The sequence below is a fragment of the Acomys russatus genome, chromosome 13, assembly GCF_903995435.1.
Source record: "Acomys russatus chromosome 13, mAcoRus1.1, whole genome shotgun sequence".
Classification (NCBI taxonomy): domain Eukaryota; kingdom Metazoa; phylum Chordata; class Mammalia; order Rodentia; family Muridae; genus Acomys; species Acomys russatus.
The window spans coordinates 44,398,479-44,421,928 of NC_067149.1; positions in this window are offsets into that span (position 1 = coordinate 44,398,479).

Consider the following 23,450-nt stretch of genomic DNA (forward strand, 5'->3'; position numbering starts at 1 on the left):
GCAGAGGGGGCCTTCCTCTCCAGCTTTCTCAGCACCCCTGAATCTTGCACAGTTTCCCAAACTCTGTAATGCACTGTATCCATCTTCCCGTCCTCTGAAAGTGGCGCCGAGCCCAGCGGCCACATGTTTATGAGCACCGAGAGAGTCAGTGTGTGTTCCCCTCCATGGATCATTCCATATTCTCTCTGCCCTGGAGACTGACTGCAGTTGGCTCTCAAGCCTAGCCCCCTTAGGCTCCACCATTCCTCAGCCTCGCTGTAATATCTCTAAGGAACCCTCCCGAGTAAGGCTTGCTGCGCATTCGCTCCTAATTACGCTCAGCATCACAGGACATATTATCTGGAGGGACATGAGATCCTGTGCTGGAAACACTCATCACATAGACGAAATTATTATACAAAAGTATTGCTCTGACTCTGGTGTGATTGGAAAGTAGGGAGAAGTGCTGGATTTGTCAAGAGAGGAGCTATGTATAACTTGCTTGGATGGAGTTAACCTCTGCGTGGACTTCCTCTGGGATCTAGCGCATTTATCACACACCAAAGCTATTAGTGCCATGGCAGATTGTTGTAATGTAACACACGCTTGCTGTCATCAGCCTCCCCCCACCCACCCCACCCCCGCGCACCCCAATAACGCAAATCCAAGATGTTCACTTTGGCAGTTCCAGCTCAATGCCCACCAAATTCGCTGCGCAAATCCACATATTCCTAGAACTTGCTTCGCGTTTGTAAGTGCAAGAAGTAAAATATCCACAAGAAAACGGAAAAGCTCCATAAAATATCTGGTTTTTTTTTCCCCCTGAATATCCAGATGGTCGACTTTGTCTAGTGAAAGCGCCTATAACTTTTACTGCTTTCTTGTCTCCATCTTTAATCCCTCTTTGGAAGGCTGTGGACCCATGTAAGGTGCTTTCCCATTCAAAGCTCAGACATAAAGCTTGAGCTTGAAAATGACTTATTAGCAACGTCACGGCTCCTCTCCTAGGCTCTTAGTTAGTCCTTATGGACCCTGGACACACTGCATACAGCAGCCTGGAAGGCTGAAGCCAAGGAGGACTAGGGACATGAGGGTTGGGGTCAGCACAAGATCTCAGCACTGCAGGCTTGCCTGTACTCAGTGTTAGGTGGCAAATGTCACTCCCTTAGCTACAAAGAAAAGGACATACATGACAATGGAAGGAAGGTCCTACCGGCCAGGTGATCACGGTCGCCTTGTCTATAATACCAGCATTATGAAGAGAAGGGGCTGCTGCCAAATTCTTTGTCTGTGATGTGACTGCCTACCCAGGAGTCCCCAAGGAAACCCTTTCTTCTCTCTCACCGGAATAACATTTGAGAGTCGGCTCTTCTTGGTTACGAGTCTCCTCTCGCACTGATCCATCTCCTTACCACCCCTCTCCATCGCCCTCTGACTCCTAAAATGATGTGTAGCAACCCTACATGGGGTCACATACCTGAGTGGGGGAAGGGGGTCTCAAAAATGTGCCAATGTTAAAAGATTTCGGGCATGTGCAACAACCCCAACCTAATCCAAATCTAACATATAATAACTGCGAGGTGTGTGTTTCTGCTGTAGTGCCCAGTTTCCCTGCAGCCTTGGTTCTGAACAACAGCATGTGTTCTCCATGCCACTGCCTGGAACACTCGTGTCAGATTCAAGAATGTGATACGCTGTGGAGCACAGCAGTCTATGGCACACAAAGTTTTCTGCTCATTCTAAAGTAATGGTTTAATTGCAGAAACCAAGATGTTTACTATTATCCTACCATTCTCCCACATATAAGTACCTAGTTAGTGTTTGTTTGTTTGTTTGTTTGTTTTGTTTTAGATTGTGTTGTATTAGGATTGGCTTGAAATTAAGACAAACTTTCCAATAATTTTATAAATGGCCCTAAACATACTTGTATTATTTTTTTCATCAAAATACTATTTAACCATGAGAATGGATGGAATTTGTTGTTTTTTTCTCCCTTTTTCAATTAACTTTATTATATATAAAAAAATCAACAACTTGCAAGTAAAAAAAAAATACCACACACCAAACTTAACGAGACCCGAAAGCCGTACATCTCGGTGAGCGTCCATACAGTGGGCATTCTGAAGCTGTGCAGCTCCACAGCGAACCTTTTATACCTTTACTATTGAATGTACTTTTATGCATTTATCTGCTACCAAAAGTGGAAAGTCTACGGCAGAGCTGGATCTAGAAAAAATAGTTTTATATCCGTTTTTATAACTCAAGTTCATTTTTTATTTAAAAATTGTATTTTTTTGAGAATTTCATGAGCAATACATTTACTATTTACATTATTGTCCCTCTCCTCCCCCTCCACTCCTCCCACAGTCCCCCACCACCCCCCACATTTAGATAGATAAATAGATGATAGACACAGGTATTCTATATAGCATTAGCTTCTCCTTTGTTCAATATTGTTGTCTTCATGATGTTTTTCACTTTAGTCATCAAATGCTATTTCTAAAACTTGAGTAAATAAAATGTATGCATTTCAGTTATTTCCCTTTTTCTTCCTGATGCCTCCCTGGTTTTTGTGTTTGTTTTCGTTTGTATGTTGTTTGCAAAAATTCCTAAGCCAGTAGTCACGGAAAGCACTGCCAGTGGCTATGTTGCTTCATTTACTTAGACAACTTAATTCCCAAATAATTTCGCTAGGCACAGACTTGCTAGATGAGTCCTTTCTTCTTTCTAAACTACAAAATCAACATGCCATTCCCTTGATTAAATAAATAAATAAATAAATAAAGACACAACACTCCTGCACCCTGGAATAGAAGTGACACTTCTGCCCATAGAGGACACCACAGCAATAGGAGACTCGATGCTCTTACAGTAAGCTGGGGACAAGTTTGAGACCATTTGTCTCCATGACATTGTTCCATAGAATACTGCAAGCGCTGGGCCAGGGAGTAAAGCAAGCAAGCAGGATACACATCAAGCCTGACTTAGGTAGCATGGCAGAAGATCTACCTGTGAGTGTTTCCAAATCTACCAGCATGATAATTCCTGAAATCACTGAATGAAATCAACAAAGCAATCAATACACAAAAATCAACTGTGTGTCTGCACAGCAGTGATGAAAATTCCAAAGATGAACCTAAAGTGCAATTCTGCCTGTTGTGGTGGGGAAAGGGTTAAGGTAATAAAAAGTAAATTGGGTCAAAGACATAGAAGCACATGTAATCATGGATTGTGAAACATGGCTGAAATTAAGAGACCTCCCTAAGCTAGAAACACATCTTGTGTTCAAAGATTGGAGTACTTAATGTTATCAAATTGCATTGTTGCCCAAATTCATCTGCATATTGAATATGATTCTTCTCAAAGTAATAAGTAGTTTCCAACATATTTTTATAAAAACAAACACACTTATCTTAGATACTTAGAGTGCCCCAAACAATCCTGGAAAATATGATAGTTGGAAGACTCACTTTCCAACTTCTAAACTTACTGCAAATCTACAGTAATAAAAACAATGTTGAGCCAGCACAAAGACATAGATCGAACGGAGTGGCCCTCCAATTTACTGTCAACTGACTGTTGACAAGGATGCCAAGACAGTTCAATGGGGAAGCCTAACATTTTCTTTTTTATATTGTTTTTTCTGTGTATGAGTGTTTTGCTTACACATATGTTCGTGCTCCATGTGTGTGCCTGATGCCAGAAGAGGACATTGGATTGCTTAGAACGGGAGTTACAGATGGTTTTGAGCTGCCACGTGGGTTCTGGGAATGGAACCCAGATCCTGTGGAATAGCAGGCAGTGTTATTAACCCCTGAGCCACCTCTAGTCTTTCCAAAGTGTGGTTCTGGAACAACAGATAATTACATACAGGAAATTAGCCCAGCCCTACTTCTATATATAGAGTTAACAAAATATTCGGATAGAGAGGGGGCTCTGTGGTTACTGTGCTTACTGCTCCTGCAGACAACCTAGGTTTGGTTTCCAGCACCCACCCAGGGAAGCTAAAAAACTGCCTATAACTCTAGTTCTAGGGGGCACTATGCCTTCCAGCCTTTGTAGGCATCTGAACACATATATAGACACTCAAGTACACACACACACACACACACACACACACACACACACACACACACACACACACCAAATAAATCTTTAAAAACACATATCTCAAAACAGATAAGATACCTACATGTAACAGCAGAGCCTGTACAATTCTCACAAGAAAACAAAAGCATAAACAGTTATGACTGCAGACTTTCTTCTGCAGTCGGCCTCTCTAAAGAAAGGCCGACTTTCATCTCTGTGGCACACAAATGCAGGCAAAAACAGCTAAAATAGGCAAACTGAACTTCATGACAACTTTAAAAATGTGTGCTTCAACAGCCATGTAAAGGAAACCACGCTAATTAGAGAGGGTATTTTGTGTTTTAATTTTGCTTTACATTTTTAATTAGCTGACAGCAGATTCTCCCGCTGGCGTTGTGTTCAGACACAGTTTTGGCTCCCCCGCCCACCGTGTGCCAGCCTGGCGTCCCTACTTAAGCATCTCCACGTTCAGGGTTTCTCCTTCTACATTCATTACATGTTTGCTCTGTTGCCCTTCCTGCCCCTCTTCCTTAAAGCCTCATTTCCGGCCTCTCATGGACCTCGATTTGCACTCAACGCCCACATAGAAATGCGTACATGGATGTTAGAGGGTAAAATCTGTATATGAGGGAATAAACGGCCTTCCCTTTTCTGCTTTTGTGTTATCTTACTTAATATAAGTTCCACCCATTCTCCAATTTTTTTTAGCCTTTTCACTCACAGCTGAATATAAATCCATGCATGTGGTCCCACATTTACACTGCCATCTTATCTGTTGATAGACACAGGCAGATTTCATGTCCTTGCTGTCACTGACAGAGCGGCAATAAACAGGAAAGAGCAAGGATCTCTGCAGTAGGAGATGGTGCTATCTGGGTATGTGCCCAGGCGTGTTACATAGGGCCAATCCTTAATTCTATTTTTAGCTTTTTGGGACACCTCCATGCTGATTTCCCCAGTGGCTGTGCTGGTTTAGAATCCCGTGTACAAGGGCCCCTCTTTCCCACACCCTCGCTAGCATTTGTTGTCATTTGTTTTCCTGATAATAGAGATACCATGTTCACATCCTCTATCTAAAAGGAGCTTGCCTTCAAGACAAGTGAGGAACATTTAAACCCCCAAAAAAGCGAAATAGCACAATCGGGAGTGGGCAGGTGGATCTGAACAGACTTTTCTTCAAAGCAGATAGTAGCGAAGAAACACATCAGAAGAATCTAAACATCAATATCGTTAGGAAATCACAAATCAAATCAGAAGGGGACACCATTTCACAGTGAGGATAGCTGTAACAGTAACAGGTATAGGCAGTGAAAAGTGCTGGGAAGGGCATGAGGAAACGAGAATCCTCATTCATCTCTGAGAGAGGATGTAAATAGTGCATCCACGAGGGGGAAAATTGGCAGCGTCTCAAAACACTAAACATAGAGTTACTTACTTATGAGCCAGAAATCTAACTCCAAACTATACACCCAAGAGAACTAAAAATATATGTTTATACAAAAACTTTTACACAAATGTACCCGGCATGCTATCCATAATATAACCCTAAGAAGAAACAACCCAGTATCCACCAAGCAAGAAATGGATAAACAAGGTACATTATTCCTTCACAAAGGAATATTATTCAACCATAAGAGATGAAATGCAATGTCAACATGGGATAGACTGAACGAGCATTGGACCGAGCTAAAGAAGAGGAAGGTTGGAACCAGCTACAATAAGCAAAAGGCTACATAGTACTTGGTATTATTTATATAAAGTGTCCAGAATATATCAATACATAGTGACAAAAAGTATCTTAGTGAGTAGGAGTTGGAGGCTAATAAGAAGGGGAGTCAACGGGTTCCATTGGGTGTAGTGAGCACATTCTTGGGTTAAATGTAATGATAACTGAGTAACACTATGACTTTATTAACCTCTCAGTTCTGTAATTTAAAAGGATGAGTGTATGGCATGTAAATTATGTTTCAATTTAAGACAAGTAAGCATATGGCTGTCAGCTCAGTGTTTCTGTGTGACTCTTACCGCAGGGAGCAGGGGCATGTCTGACTCTTTTGCCTGCTCTTGGGACTCTTTTCCTCCTATTGGGTTGCCTTTGTCTAGCCTCAGCATGAGGGCTTTTAGGCAAAAGTCTTATCGTACCTGTGTGTTTTGTCTTGTTTTTCTGTTGTCTCTTGGAGGCCTGCTCTTTTCTGAAGAGGAAACAGAGGAAGTGGATCATGGGGCGAGATGAAGTTAGGGGGAACAGGGAAGAACAGAGGAAGGGGAAACTGTGGCCAGAGAATAATTTATTTCAATAAAAATAAGTTAAAATTTTTAAAAGAAATTTTAAATGATAATATATATATAATTATGGTACACACTGTGACATTTTAATGCATGGATTGTGGAATGATTGACTCAAACCAGTTAGCACACCTACATTTTTAGAAAATTCATTTTTTTTCCTAGTAGGTTTTGTCAATATTGCATGGAAGCAGTGAGCTCGACAGTCACTACAGGCAACGACTTTATTTTAATTTATTAATTATTCACTTTACATCCCAATCGTAGGCCCCTCCTTCCTCTTCTCCAAGTGCCACCCTTCCTCCCTCCCTCCTTCTTCCTCCATCCCTTTTCCCTAATCCTCAGGAAAGGGGAGCCCCCCGCCCCACCCACCCCAGCTCATCAAGTGTGTCAGGACTAAACGAGTCCTTTCCCCCTGTGGCTTGGTGAGGCAGTTCCACCAGGAGGAAGTGATCATAAAACAGACAACAGAGTCTATGTCAGAGACAGCCCCTGCTCCCCTGACTAGGGGACCCATATGAAGCCTGAACTGCCTATCAGCTACATCTGTGTAGGTGGTCTAGTTCTGTCCAGTCCAGCATGGTCCTTGGCTGGTGCTTCAGTCTCCACAAATCCCTCTGGTTGGTTGCCTCTGTTGGTCTTCTTGTGGCGCTCCAATAGTGTTATTCACATTTTTGGAGCACAGTATGACAACTCAATAGCTGTATATAATAGCCAATAAGGCGATAGTCTAAGGGAACTACATGCCACTTGCTCCTGGTCACCGTTGCTCTGGTGAGAACACTGACACTTGGCAGATGTTCTTATCCCCGGGCAGGGTCACGCCTCACTTCAAGGTGTTTGCCCCAGAGCCTATGACATTCTGTTCACTTTTCATTGCTGAAGATTGTCTTTGCTGACTCCCCCTGTGAGCTTTTCAAAGTTTCTATGGTGATCTGGCCATCTAGGACTTCGCTTTAAATCCCAGGCAAGCTCTTGCTTTCTCTAAGTAAAAAGCAAAGTCTGTCATCCATTTATGAGGTGCGTTCCGTTCATCGATCTGGAGGCACAGGATCCAGGAGCTGCGGCTAGGGAGGGCCTTCAAGCCCGTGGAGGGTACTGAAGGAGCGTGAGATGTCACATGGCAAGACAGAGGGCGCGTGCTTGCTTCCATCTCTCTTCCTCCTCCTTTCAAAGCCACCAGTGTCATCGTGGGGTGGGAGGAGCACCATTATGACCTCATCGAGTCCCACTCATCTCCCAAAGGCCCCACCTCTAAATACCATCAATTTATGAACTTGTGCGTTGTTTCTAGAGCGTGAATGCTGGGAAACGTACCCAGAACATGGCAGAAGTGAGGCAGTTGGGGTGCTAGGAGTGGCCTTTCTTCCTACTCTGTCCCCCTAGCTACACTGAGTAATCTCTGAGGCACAATAAATAGCCACTGCACTCTGAAAATACAGGATTTCCTAGGGGGCTCCAAGTTGGACTAAAAGGCTGGCTGTTTCCTGTGGCCCTCTGGAACCACCTGTGTTAGCAAGAGGCGCTCTTGAGGTTTGTCTTAGGATGACTTTCCCTCTATGTCACTGGCTGTCTGGGGGACCCCTTTCCATCCTGTATGTCACACAGTTACTGGAGCAATCAACTAGAATTCTCTCACCCAGGACTCTCAACACTGACATTCTTAGCTGGAAAGTACCTCCGGGATAATCGACAGCAAAGCGACATAGCTACAACCCATTCTGTTCCTAGTCTTGGAACGCCAACATTGACAAGGTGAGGAGAGACTCCAGCCACTCCTCTCTCTCGTCACTGGTTTGTTCCTTCTCACTCCAGCAGTCTGCTCCCGAATACCCTCATTCCTCCTTCCCTCTCTCTGCAGCGGTCCAGCCTCGGGAGCTGGCCTTAAGTTCCCAGAATCCAATAGAGACGTCCTGGGGGCCCTGTGGTCTGCCCCTTCGGAACAGATCTGACTCTGGATTCTGGTTATCCTTGGTGCAGCTAGCTCCCTCTCTGGAACCTCAACTCTAGGAAAAGGCCAGGTCTCCTCTGTGCCTATTCCCTAGGTACTGAAAACAAATACCTGGTGAATAGCCAAATATGTGTAACAGCCATTTGAAGCTGTAAAGACATTCAGGGAGAAAAATAGCTGATAGCTAATAAAACAATGAGCAATGCTGAAAGAGCTTCAGCAGCGATCAGATGTGCTCTCCTGGGGAATCTCTCCACGCACGTGTGAAGAGGAAGACCATGAGAACACCACCAAAAGCTTGGCGGCAAGCTCGGCAGCGGCCATCCTTTTCTCTGCAGAGGAGTTAACTGGCTGGCTCTGCTGTAACTAAGGAGGAAGTGACAGACAGCTCCGCCTGTCTGCACTCCAAATCCTGGTTGGCTGAGGACCCTCCAAGAGTTGACTTTAGTTTCTTGACAGTACAAATGTATTTCTTATAAGTATTGGCAAGTCAAACTATTTTTTGCAGTATTCTTCCTTAGCAGTGCCCAGAAAAATAAGATAACCTGATCAATGTTTGAATTGACAATGATGTCACTGGAAAAACAAGAGTTTTAAAATATAAGCACCTACTTTGAAAGCATCTTTCTCCAAGATCTGCAATTGCACATAGATTCTCCCACAGCTTGTTTCCAGGGCTTGATTGTTCCCAAGGCCTGGAAGTAATGCATGTGTGTATCCCTGTGCTTGGTGCAATAGTACCTCTCCAACTGCCAAAATCCACATCTAGCCTATGAAATAAAAAGATATCAGGTCTCCCTGCCCTGTAAGCAGCTGAGCAATGTCAAAAGACAAAATCTAAGCTGGGCAGTGGTGGTGCATGCCTGTAATCCTAGTACTCTGGGAGGCAGAGGCAGGCATATCTCTGTGAGTTCAAGGCCAGCCTGGTCTACAAAGTGAGTCCAGGACAGCCAGGGCTACCCAGAGAAATCCTGTCTCAAAAACTAAAAACAAGCAAACAAACAAAAATCTGGATAAAAAGCCTGGCTGTTGACAGGATCCTACTGCCCACCTATTTCTCTTTTTAAGTATAAAAAGGCATGTGTCGGCCGGGCTTGGTGGTGCACGCCTTTAATCCCAGCACTTGGGAGACAGAGGCAGGTGGTTCGCTGTGAGTTCAAGGCCAGTCTGCCTGGTCTACAAAGTGAGTCCAGGACAGCCAAGGCTACACAGAGAAACCCTGTCTCAAAAACAAAAACAAAAACAAAAAAAGTATAAAAAAGACCAGTGTAATATTGTGAAATATATATTTCGTCTCCATGCACATTTTCTGAGCTGCAGCTCCTAAGTCCCATAGAACCCATGAAATGCATGTTGTATCGTAACACGTTACCAGATGGCCAGAAGGCTGAGGAGTTTCAAGATGGTCCTAGGTCCCCAGAAAGACCAAGGCAGATCGTTCCTACTCCCAACCTCCAGAGAGAAGGGGGACAATGACCTTGACATGACCGTAAAGAAGCCCTTATGAAAACCAAGGCAGGGTAGGAGCAGCTTGCCAATAATAGAACTCATGGAGATGCAGAGTGGAAAGATCTCCAAACAGATCTGTGAAGACAGCAGCTCCAAGGCACAGAGCCTTTTATGGCCTCACCACGGCCATCTTTTATCTGGGAGTGGGTGTCTCTTGTGTGGCAGTTTCTAGAAATATTCCATCTTGAGGAAGGCTAGTGAAACTCAGGAGGTGAGCAAACATCATATGTTGAGGAAAGCTGAAACATAAAGGATTCATAAGGCCCCTCCCAGAAGCAATAACAAACAGGGTGAGGTGGGGGTAGACTTTGACCAACTGAGCTGTCATGGGTTGGAGCATCCTCTGACCTCTGACCTCTGACCTGGTTCCAGCTCTCATCAGCTGTTCATAGCCCTACAAGCCACCCCTCAGGTCTGACCTTTTTTTTTTTTTTTTTTTTTAATCTTTTTTTTTATTATTAATTTATTCTTGTTACATCTCAATGTTTATCCCATCCCTTGTATCCTCCCATTCCTCCCCCCCCATTTTCCCATTATTGCCCTCCCCTATGACTGTTCCTGAGGGGGATTACCTCCCCCTATATATTCTCATAGGGTATCAAGTCTCTTCTTGGCTACTTGCTGTCCTTCCTCTGAGTGCCACAAGGTCTCCCCCTCCAGGGGACATGGTCAAATGTGAGGCACCAGAGTACGTGAGAAAGTCGTATCACACTCTCCACTCAACTGTGGAGAATATTCTGACCATTGGCTAGATCTGGGAAGGGGTTTAAAGTTTACCTCCTGTATTGTCCTTGGCTGGTGCCTTAGTTTGAGCAGGACCCCTGGGCCCAAATCTGCCTATCATATTGTTCTACTTGTAGGTTTCTAGGACCCTCTGGATCCTTTTATTTTGCTGTTCTCCCATGCGTCTCTCATTTAGAGTCCCAATAGGATGCCTTCCCCTCTGTCCCATTTTTCTGGTAAGTGAAGGCTTTCGTGGGACATGCCCCTTGGGCTTCAGGTCTGACCTTTAATTGAGAAGAAAGAGAAGCCCCTGATTCAACACACAGGCAGGGCTTAATATAAGGAACTATGAGAGTCAGGGGACATTCTGTACCTAAATGGCTCAAATCGGGGTAAATGTTTAAATAAGCAGTGGGAAAAAACAGATGACATCTAGGTTGTGACGTTATGAGACATGGGGGAGGAGACTACTGAGTACTGTAGGGGCAAAACAAAACAAAAAACACTGATCTATCAATCCCTTTTTAAATTATTTTTAATTTTTTATTAAACATTTTTTACATATACATTTATATTATTAGACATATATACAATAAACTCCCTATAGCAAGATGAACCAAGACACAAATCAGGAATTATATAAATGTTACATTCCTAATGTTTTGGCTATTTGTATTTGACAGCCTTGAAGAAAACACCTTTCCTATCTTGGTGGGTCTAAAATTCTGAATGTAAATCAGTCTCCATCACATCTTGTCATTATCAACTTAAAACATCTAGCTAGACCTAAAACCATCTTAACCCCTAAACAACTAAGCCTATCCCTTCTTAAGACAAAGGCTAAATGATCTGATACAATGAGGGGACTCAGTCCACAGCTGACTGTGTCATATGAGCCACTCAATATACTTGGGTGTCATCAGCTGAGGTGCCATAAATACCACAGACTGGGAAACAGATGAAGGACAGTTTGACTATAAGGAGATTCCATGTTCACTGGACCTTATAGGACTAGAAAATTAAGAAAAAAGTTAATCGAGGGCCTTAGGACATTTGAGCTGGGGGGGCTCAACCGGCAGGTCTGATTGGTTTAGACAGGCACATGAGCGAATGAGATCTGCTCAGCAAAGCAATCCATGGGACAAAGCAGAGGAAAGCACAAGCCTGTGCAGGTCACTCGAAGGCAGCCGGGGAGAGCCTGGCTTTGAACTGGAGTTCCTAAGGAAGATATCAATGGAGAACCAATGCTGTGCTAGTGAGCAACTGTCCACAGGAGGCACAGATGATATTTGTTTTTAACGTAAGTGGAAAAGACTCAGCTTCCAGAGCAGGCTTTGCACATTTTTCTCCAGCAAGAAAATATGCTGATGCTGGACCACACTCACCCAGCCCAGATGTGGCTGAGGGAGGGAAAATGGGAGTAGCTACAGCTGCAGTACTGCTCTGCCTCATCCTGCCAGACCAAGGACCATCACAGCAACCAACTGTGGCTGTGGTGCCTGACTTCAGCCCAGAGCCCATCAGAATGGAGAAAGCTGGAGAGGGAAAATCAGAGCAGGGTAAGCCAATCACCCCTATCCCTTAAGGGATAAGGAAATTAGGAGGCTTGTCAAGTACCATGGGGTGAAAAAAAAAATGAAACAGCTCGCTGAAATGTCTGAGGATTCGAATTCATGGCCTAGCAATGTAAGGCAAGGCAGGAACCTGTGTCTAGGGAGGTTATAGGCCTCAGTGAGGGAGCCACAGCTGTTGGATATGATACAGTGTGCCACAAGCTGCCTTCTAAATACTTGTGCCTATGGCTATAGATTGCTGTTGTTGACGGCAGCAATGGGTCATAGAAGGAAACTTCCTCTTTATAATAGATGGTGTAGCACAGAGGGTTTGTAGGCTTTGGTGAAGCCTCTGGGTTTAAATCATGGTTGCTGTGGCATAGGAACCGAATGCTTAGCCATAGATGGGCATCTATGTCACCCCCTCAAGGCTCACAGAGCATCATGGGAGAGAGGGTAGAATGAATGTGAGAGCCAGAAGGGAGGGAGACTTGCATAGCAATCTCCTCAGTTGAAAGATTCCATTCTGGGAGGAGGCGCATGAGCATCAAGAAGTAAATGAACTTCATATGTCATGTCTGAAAGTCCCAAGGGTCACAAGGCCCCTTCCCAAGGTTATAGGAGAGTAAGCAATTGCCCAAGGGGGAGACTTTGGCCCACAGACCCACTTGGGATGGACTCTGACCAATCAAGATGACTTTAAGCTATGCAAAGAGCTCCAAGGGTCCAGCATTCATGTGTTGTAGGCCATGGTGGGGTGGGCTTTCAGTGGGGGCAGCGTCTGTTGTCATCCCTCACTCATTCTCCAAGTCACCACAGTAAACTCATGGGCTGGCCACGTTGGGCTGTGGTGCTATTGTCTCTTTGGTCTCTTGTTAGTTTCCTATTCAGCACGGGTTGACAATTGTTCACATCTCTTCAGGAATAGTGTCATACAACAGTGTCTCACAAAGGACCCTTCCTAACAAACGAGTACGCACGCTACCCTGAATTCGGTGAGCCAGTGGTGTGTCATCGGAATCCTGCCAGCACATCACACGCAAGGCAGAAGAACACCCTGAGGACTGCAATTGGCATCTGCGGTAGGAACAGGTTCGGGGGAGTCTTGTACACACAGCCCTCGACGTATGACCCTGATGCCAGGAGACAGTGGCAGCCCGAGTGGGATTAGAGGTTGCCCAGCTGCTGTTTGCTGCAGAGGGGACTGCTTGCTTGCTGGTGGGAAGCCCTGCACACTGCGGGTCACACCCACCGTCTGTCATGGTTCGTGCTGAGGGGGAGTGGAAGAGAAGCTCTGTCTGGCCCTGCCCTCTTCCTTGAGAACCAGCTAGCTCTGTCTATGTTCCAGCTGGAGAGCAGGCAGGTGACCTGGATTTGGCCAATTACTTGAATTCAGTATGTTGAAACTGGAAAGAGGTGCACACATTTAGAACCGAGAAAATACCCAGGGCAGCCAAAGAAAGGCACAGCTATCACATGCAGAAAGCCTGTGGTTGCTTATCTGGATGGTTTTCCCATTACCCAACCTCACCTGGTTCCAGTCAGTTCTCCATGCCTGCCCACCTCCCCGTGAACTTTGGATGTGCTCCTGTGAATCCAGGACATTTCTCTCCTGCTCAAGTTCTCCGGGACCTGGATCTGGCTTTGGCAATGAAACTTCTGCCCTGGGCCCTCTCCTGGAGTGGAAAAACCACAGCAACCTGGCTGGTCCTGTCAGTCTTACCTCTGAGCTCACTCCTGGACCAGGTTCAGAATCAACCAACAAAGAGCTCTTGACTAAATGAAGTCCCAGGGTAAAACGTGTGATGTGGGGTGTGTGTGTGTGTGTATGTGTGTGTGTACATATGTGTGTATATGTACATATGTATATATATGTATGCATGCATGTATATGTATCTAGACTGTTTAGCCTTAGCGTTGGAGGACTTGGTAGGACCCTCCTAGCTTCAGGAACTCTGCCTGTCACAGGAGACGCCACTGAGTCTATTTGTTCGGATTCTCTGGCATGAAACAGGGGCTCCAGTCACTTGTCTTTCTCCTGGGTAATGCTGAACAGCTGCTCTGAAGTGAGCACCAGCTGAAGCTCTCATAACCCGCCTCTAAATGAAATGTAATAAAGATGACTTTCTCTTTCATAAACAAGGCCAGGAAGCCTGCCAAGGGATCTTGTCTTCTCCCTGCTTGGGCAACTTGATGGCATCCCAGACAAGGCGAGGAGAGGGCAAACGCTCCCTGGGGACAACAGCACCCCCATCCAGGCAGCTGCCATCACACACCGCACCCCACCCCACCGCCAAGCTGCTGTGAGGTCAGTAGCTGCTGGGCGTGGCATGCTTTGCACCTCTGCAGAGCCAGGCTGATCCTACCCTTTCAATTAGTTGCACCCCCCCCCCACCCCTTCCCCAGCAGCAGCCAAGGAGGGCGGAGGCCCCGCGGCTGGGAATCTGCTGTCTAAGGAATGAGACGGAGGCAGGGCCACATTGTTCAGACAGATGACAACATGAACACATGGAGAAGAGCCGAGAGGTGCAGGGAAGGCGTTGGGGTGATGCTGAGACAGGAATGGTGTCTTACATGAAGCCTTAGGGAAGGAGGGACATGCTCTTCTCTTCTTGTGGGACCTGGAGGACTAAAGCTGAACTTCTTCATGGAAACACTAAGAAAACGTCAATGTGGAGCTATGATTTCCCATCAGCCGGCTGTGGGCTCTTGCATCCTCATTAGGCCAGATTGAGATGAATGAAATGCCTAATCATTTCAGAGACGTCATGTTCCTACCACTCAGAGAGAGTGTGCAAGAAAAAGAAGATGGATTTGTGTGCGTATCAACACTGTCATTACATCCTTCCAGAGTGCATATCTTCATATATAGATAAGGATTCTTACAAATATCAACATTGTTCTGGGCACAACACACTTCTTTCTTTCTTTTTTTTTAAGATTTATTTATTATTATGTATACAGTGCTCTGCCTGCATATACACCCGCAGGCCAGAAGAGGGCATCAGATCATAATTATTATAGATGGTTGTGAACCACCATGTGGTTCCTGGGAACTGAACTCAGGACCTTTGGAAGAGCAGTCAGTGCGCTTAACCTCTGAGCCATCTCTCCAGCCCGCACAACACATTTCTAACTTGTCTTTCTCCTAAGAATATGTATCTGTTCCAAATCATTGCCTGATTTTCCCGTGTCACTTTTAGCAGTTGCGTAGGACTTAGTGCTATTCCTATAAAGAATGTGCATTCATTACTTTTGGACCATATGCCCTTTGGCCCAGTGGACCCACGGTGCTCAGTAAATGTTGAATGCCTGAATGGTTAGAGCTGTGTGGCCAGATCAAAGGCCATCATGCCCCGTCGTGCCTACTGAGACCTTGACAACATTATATCAGGCCACGGAAACCAACCACAAAGGACTATGTGGTATCTGGTTCCATTTATATGAGCCATTCCAAACTGACAAATCTAGAGAGACCAAAAGTGACTGCCTAGAAATGGGGTCAAGGCTGAGGAAAGAGAGTGACTAGTAATGGGGATTTTTCAAGGGAGTGATACAAGCGTCCTGAGATTGATGGTGGTGATGGTGTCACCTACTGTGAATAGACTGAAAACTGTTAAATTGTAGACTTGAAATAGGCAAATTGCTTGGTACGTGGATTACATATCAACAACGTTGTTATTTACACAGCATAAAGAGGTGACTGATGAGGAGTGTTGGTACAGGGAGCCAGGCTTGGCTTGTCCTGCTTCTCCCTGGGCCACTTGTCATTGTCCCTGAGAGCCACAGAGTTGTTATGTCATCACCACTTCTGACCAAGAGCCGCCCTAAATCAGTGGTGAGGAATGTGCCACTAAAGAAACATCTCACCTGCCTCAGGTATGCTGTCTCCACACAGACTAGCAATGGCTCCTGCTTTATTGATCCTTAGATACCTTCTGGGTGTTGATTTACTTAGAGCATTGCTGCTAGAGCCAGGAAGCCCCATTTCCTAGCCCAAGAATCTCAACAACCCCAATCCCCCCACTATAAATGTCACAGATGATAAATTGGAGGCTAGTGTCCCGTAGGAAATGGTGGAGCCCTATATCTGGACCGGAGGAAAGCAAGACCAGGCAGAGCTCTCAGGCTGCTCTCAGCCAGGGGCCTTGGGCTGGGGAGGAGGAGGAGGGCAGGGATAAAGGCTGGCTTCCTGGAGGTCAGTACCTACCACAGGATGCAGAGAAAAGATACTCGCTTCTTCCTTTGTGGAGAGAATGGCTGTTTCACTGAGGCAGTGCAGGAGCTACATGGGGCCCGTGGGTATGGCCTAGGGTTCTGGAACTCAGGAAAGAAGGCTGCAGACTCAGAGGTCTGCCCAGAATATCCAACACTCACCAGGTAAAGTGGGGCAGCAGAGTGGAGACATCATCTAAAGAAATCCATTAGGAGAGGGACGTACCACAAGGATCAGAAATGTGTGGTAATGACTTTTATTCAAAGAGAAGTGATGTCAAACTGCCTGCTTCCACTGATTGCCACCCCATGGGCTGAGGTGGGAAATTTTCCTCTTTGGGTATGTGTGGGGCGGAGCTGTTTTGGAACCCAGGGAGTGCAGAGAAAACACTGCCTTCTCTTCTGGGTCCCCTCTCTCAGGCTCCCCCTCTTCATCTCAGGGGAGGCCAAGCCCATTTCTGGTGCCCCACTCTCTGGAAGGAAGCCAGTCAAGTCTGAATGTGTGCCCCTCCATTCAGCTCTGACTTCCAAGGAACCACAGGATCAAACTCTTGGTTTCTTAGGGACAATTCTCACTAAGCAGTTTTTAAAATCCTCCTGCATCCACTCTTTGCGCCAATTCGCAGAACGGTTAAGATGGAAGACAGAGGGAAGCAGCAAGAAGATAATGGGAGGGAAACTGAGGCTCAGAAGTACCTGGACTCGCATCACATATGGAGGGGATGCAGTCAGCCTCCTGGGTCCCTAGTGCTAAAGCCACTGTCTGTGCCACTCTGGCTACAGTGAGCACTCCCAGCTCTCCTCTCAGTTCACTTGGCATTGTCAGTCCTTTTGGCGTTCAGCAACTTTGAAAAAGGTCTGAGTGCTACTCATGAGTTGTACACTCAATGGTCTTAAAGTGTCCACTGAAGCCTTTGGTATCCCAAAGCCAGTGGCCCACTATCACTTATGTGGGAACCAGCTGCACAGAAGGAAAACTGGGCCCAACTACACCATGCCCCGAGACTCTAGGAACACCTCTCTCCACCAAGAAGGGAGCCTTGCCATTTCTTGGAAAACACATGTTTCTTTTAATTTGCCACTTTTTCCTTCAATAATTTATTTATGTAATTTCTTTACAGCCCTATCCCAGCCCCATCTCTCCTTTCCTCCCAGTCTCACCCCCCATGTTCTCTTCCCCTCCACCATCTCCTCCCCTTTTCCTCACATAGGGGTGGCTCTCACAATGGGCACCAACCTGTCCTGGCACTTCAAGTCTCAGCAGGGCTAAGCACATCCTCTGCCAGATGTGGGAAAAGGATCCAAAGGCAAGCAACAGAGTGAGAGATAGGTCCTACTCCTATTGCTAGGGGACCCACATGATGACCAAGCTGCACATCTGCTACATATGTGTAGGGGGTCTAGGCCCCATGTATGTTCTTTTGTTGGTGGTTCAGTCTCTGTGAGCCTCCATGGGCCCAGGTCAGTTTACTTTGTATGTCTTCTTGGAATGTCTTTGACATCTCTGGCCCCCTTAATCCTTCCCCCATCTCTTCTACAAGATTCCCAGAGCTCTGTCTAATGTTTGGCTGTGGGTATCTGCATCTGTTTCCATCAGCTGCTGAATGAAGTCTCTCAGAAGACAATCACACTAGGCTCCTGTCTGTAAGTATAGCAGAGTATCATTAATAATGTCAGGTGTTGGGTCTCTCCCAAGGTGTGGGTCTCAAGTTGGGGCAGTCATTGGTTGGCCATTCCCTCAATCTCTGCTCCATCTTTATCCCTACACTTCTTGTAGGTAGGACAAATTTTGAGTCTGAAGGTTTTTATGGGTGGGTTGGTGTCCCTCTCCCTACACTGGAAGACCCACCTGCCTACAGGAGATTTAATTTGCCAGTTTTGATATATTAATATACACAGAGAGACATATTTCTCCATTTAGGAAGAGTATAGCTATATCAATGAATGAACACTGACCCTCAGCTCCTAAGCTGAGGACCCAGAGAAGAGGTAGGAGGCAGGTAGGGGAGGGAAGACCTGTCAGAGGGCATCCCACTGTTTCGTCGTTATCTCCAGACTCCAAAAGCTGTCTCCAGCTTTATAACATGCTTTTATTTTAAAAAATAAAAACCTCGAGGAGTGCCCATGAGACCTATACCTCTGCCTTTCCTAACTTGAGAAAAGCATGGAAATCTCCATGGAAACCAGAAGTAACACAATGCACTCGTGGCCAAATGTGGAGCTCAAGTCGAGATGTCTATCTTGAGCTGCATACTACAGTAATGAGACTATCTCCTTCCAAAGCTTCCATGGTCTCAGACAGATGTAGTCTTTGTCCTGGGAAGAGCACAGGGGACCCTTGACCCTTTTGAGCTGTTAACTGGCCTATTGTTATTAAAATTCAAATTTCACATCGATAGGTCTTACATTACCTTTAGATGAGTGTGAAGCACAGACTCCAAGTAGTGTCCAGTTGTCTCTGATGGATCAGGCTCCCTCAAATCGCTTGTCCTTTCCTCTACCTGAGGGGCAGTGAAACACTTTCAGAGTATGCATCTCAGTATCAGAGCTATCCGTATGATTCTGAAGGGGGGCAGTGTCTGGGCAGCATGCTGAGGAAAGCCTGGTAGGAGTCACTGGTCAGGACACGCTTGCCTTTGCTACCGAAGTCCACTTGGAAGCTCTCCAACAGGTCTGCAGGGGGCAGCTGTGGGTTTATGTCTGCAGCCAGGTTAGTAGGGGCAGGTACTTCACAAAATGTGTGAGAAAGCACACTATCTGTTTATACTCTTCAATAATTGCTTAGCTCATTCACAAACACTATTGGTTGAAGAGTGGAGTCTGCAGTCTATAGAAGGATGTTGTGCCATCCCCGTGAGATGCACTATGCTTTGTCTCTGGCTTGTACCTCCTTAGATAAACAGGTCATTGCCAGTTCAGCTCTTCATTCATGCTGAGTACTTTTTCCAGATGCCTGGTCTGGGTGTGAGTCCCAAGAACAAGGAAAATAACAGCCCATGGATGGTTTGTGAAATCTGACTTATTGCCCAGCTTTTAAAACTGTGGGTCACTCCCCTGGACTGAATCATGTAAGTAAATACGGGGTGGTGAAAAACCTGGCAGCAGTAAAAGCTTTCTGAATACACAGTAACCAGAAAATACTACGAAATTGAAAGTCCAAGGTGTGCCTGGACTCAGCGCATGCCCATGTTATAGCACGTGACTTCATTACTGCCTTGGTTCAGAACAAGCCACACACAGAGAAGGTCACCAAACACTGCATGAAACACCTAGGCTCAGAATGGAAACTATTGTCTGCGATAAACTACAGCATTTCTACTGTACATACAGAGCTTTCTGCTCTTAGAGAAACATAGTGGAAATGATAACAGAAAGAAAAAACAAAATCTTCTCAAGATAAGACCTTTTGATTGTACTGTGTTTGGTGTTTGGCTGTAGAAATTGCTGCTTGTGAGGGTTGGAGTGATGGCTCGGCAGCTAAGAGCACTTACTGTTCCCAGCATCCATGTTGAAAGTTGCTAACTTCCTGTCGCTCCAACCCCAAGGTATCCATGACCCTCTTCAGGCCTTCATAGGTACCCAGATATCCATAGCGTACATATGCATATAAATGAAAATAAAAATAGTAAAATAAGAAAAAAAATCATTGTTGGCTTGAGTTTCATTGAAGTAATAATTAAATGAACTGTGGATTGAGAGTAGAACAGTTTCCAACAAACATGTTGCTGCCATCTTCTTTATCTGTGTAACTGGAAGCCGCTGAGCTGTGAGCCCTGATGAGTACAAAATCAAAGTGCTGATCAACTCAGGGCTGCTGAAGACACTCCATGTTCAGTTTACACTTAATCGGCATGTAAAAATAAACATATCCAGATCACTATGAAAATAGTGGTAGAAGTGGTAAAAATAAATTCATGCCAAAGAATTGATTTAAAATAAATTTCTTCATGACTTGTGATCAGTAAATGCTTGCATATATATGCATGTGTATATCTGTGATATATACGTGTGTGCACATGCATGTGTATGTGTGAAGGGTGTGTGTCCAGGGTCATGTAAAAGCTCTTAAGTAAAAACCAGTTAAAGTAGAGGTAGTTTTGGGGATCCCTGCTCAAGTCTCCTGTAGGTATATAGAGGTCCTGGCAGTTCGCTCATCAAAAAGAGGACTATGCACTGTGGCCCTCAGTGGCCCTCTTCTAGACTCTAGACCATTGCTATACAAAACAGTTGACAAAAATAAAGTATAGGAGGAAGAGGTTTTGGTTCAGGGTTTTGGGGGGTTCCCCTCATCATAGCATGAGAAGGCACTGTAGAGTTCCTAGAGCGGAATTATGTAGTGGCTCCTCCTCTATGCTGGTAGAGCAGGAAACAGAGAGCTGGACCAGGAACAGGACATGGGCAACGTTGAAAAGACAGAGCCCTATCTCCTAAAGGCTTCATCGCCTTCAAAATATCATCAGTAGCTGAGGACCAGATGTTCAAAACATGTGTGCTATTGGTGACATTTCAGATTCAGCAGTAAAACTGGTTCACACTGCACTTCACATGCAGCTGGGGGCTTCTGGAACCTTTCCATGTCTGTCCTGGGCTGCAGAGGCCAGGAGTGCTGCTCAAACCCTGGGCTTACAACCATCGGGTGCTCTGTCTGAGCTAATGCCAGCAGCAACGAACCAAGATGAAGGGTTCTCTCAAAAGCCTGGGGCCTTCTGAGGTCATGCATTCATTCTGTAAACAGTTTCTAAGTTTCTAAGCCATTATTTAACATTTGCAGAGTGAGCCAGAACAATCTAGAAGCAAGTGGAATAAAGCCTCTAGTATGGTAGGAACAGAAGGACAGAGAAACTGGTAAAACGCACAGTGAGTCAGAGGGTGGCAGGTGGGTTCAGGAGATCAGAGCTTTAAATGGGGGCCATTCGCATGCTTTAGTCACACGAGCTGGGAGGCCATCTCCAGTACGGTCAAACTTAAACAAGATTTGACTAGAGGCTTGCCACTGACAGGAAGCAGGGCACGAGGATATCCGGTGGGAGAATATTTCTGACAGGAAGAATAGCGAGTCTTGGGCAAAGGCATGTCTGCCTAACGTGTTTGTAGGCCAGCATGAAGTCTGGCCAGCTGAAGTGAGAGAAGGCTTAGGAAGCACGGCCATCAATTTGCAGGTGCTGTGAAGCATTGTGGGACTAGGTCCTATGTCAACTGTTCCTAACTGTTCTCCAGTCCTGCTCTAGCTACTCTAGGAGACCTGAAGGCCAGTGTCACAGTGATGACAGTCTGGAAGCCTCCCTTGGCTCCACGTTGTCGCGTTTCTTGTGCCATCTTCATGTCCTGAGGTTTCCCTCTGCAATAACGTTGTGTGGCCAGAGCTCTAGAGAGCCTTACTTGAGATTGTAGAAATCTCTCTCTCTTCTTGGGCTACGTCTCTGCTAGTGGACTAGTTTCATCACAGCTGAAGACATGGCCCAGTGCCTCACCCATAGCGAGACACATCAGCCATGGATGGACCTTCACCCCTCTCTCTGCGCCTCAGGAAGGATCCTGCAGCCTCACGCAGACAGAGCCTAATACTTGCATCTCTAGGGGCTCAGGGAAATTAGCTTGGAGACTCAGCACTGATCAGGGGTCCAGAAGCACCAGTGGGAATCTTCTTTAGGGGTGGCAGGCTTGGGTTGTAGCTTCATGGGAAGAAGGTAGCCAGAAACTGACATAGAAGAAGTGAATAAAAATATTACCCACATTTCCAGAAAAGTCAACAGGATCTATTTTGAACCTTAAATGTAACTTTTGTCCTCTTTTCCTTCATGACCCAGCATGCAGTCTGTTCCTAGAATTTAGTGTGGGATGAATAAGAAGTTCAGGTGAGGAACAGATTTACAAATCCCTAGGGATTGCTAGCCTGCTGTCCCCAGCTGGGCACGCAACTCGGGGCCAGTGAGAGATCCTGTCTCAAAAAAGAATAAATAGAAAGTCAGTCCTCTGACTTCTACATGCATGTATGCCTGCTTTCATACACATACCCACATGCATGCACCACAGAGAGAGAGACAGACAGAGAGAGAGAGAGAGAGAGAGAGAGAGAGAGAGAGAGAGAGAGAGAGAGAGAGAGAGAGAATATTACCACAGAAACCATGCAAGGTGAGTTTGCATCACAGCTAAGAAATCTAAGTATTTTATAAGTAAACCTGACTATACCTCACTAGAGGGTGAGACGTCATTTTGAATTTTATTGGACAATAGCCAAGCCTGCCCCCTACTCTGCCAAGACTATGTATATGTACTTGAAGGTCAGTCTGGGAAAACCTCAGCCGCTCACTCCGTTCACAGAGTATGAAAGACACACAAAGAATTGTCTCCAACAGAAATGAGGACTCAGAATTGTGAGTGGGTGGAAGTTCAGAGAGTCCCCGTTCTTGATGAGAAAGAATAAAAAGTCAAAGCCTGGAGCCAGGCTGTGTTACTGAGACATGAGCTTGGCCTTTCTGCCCCCAGCATCACCTCAGAAAAAGCAAAATGTACTCAGTACAAAACACAGGCCAATAAGGCCAGGAGTGAATATTCCTCCCACCGGGCACTTCTGTGGGAGGTCACTGGCTCCTGTCTCAAAGGACAGGGGGCTGCTCCATCCATCACTAACAGCAGCCCCTGGCTCCTGGCAGCCACACAGCCAGCCTCTGGAGCCACATCACCAGGAAGGTACCAGTAAACAGGTATTTAGATTCAAATCACAATTTAAAATGCTCAAGGGGGTTTTCATACCCTGGGAGACCAAGCAGGCTGCTTGTTGTAAAATCCTCTGAGCTGACCACACTTGTGCTGACAACAGTGTTAACAGGAACTTCAGTTCTCTCCCCTTACTGTGCTTATATAAGAATATTAATGATTTGCTAATCCACTGGATTCGGGTTAGATAAAATTTACTAGAAAAGAAACCACTGAGCATTCAATTTGAAAATATGAGTTAGTTGTGAGTGAGAGCTAGAGACAGAAAGATTTCAAGGGAGAAGCCAAGGAAAGTGACTGCCATTTCATTAGGAAGCCTGGGGTGGGAGTAGGGGGGAGTGGGGAGGGAAATGGAGGTGGGGTGGGGATGGAGCTTTCATGGATGGAGCAGAAAGTGCCAGAGTTACGGGTACAATCCCAGCTCATCT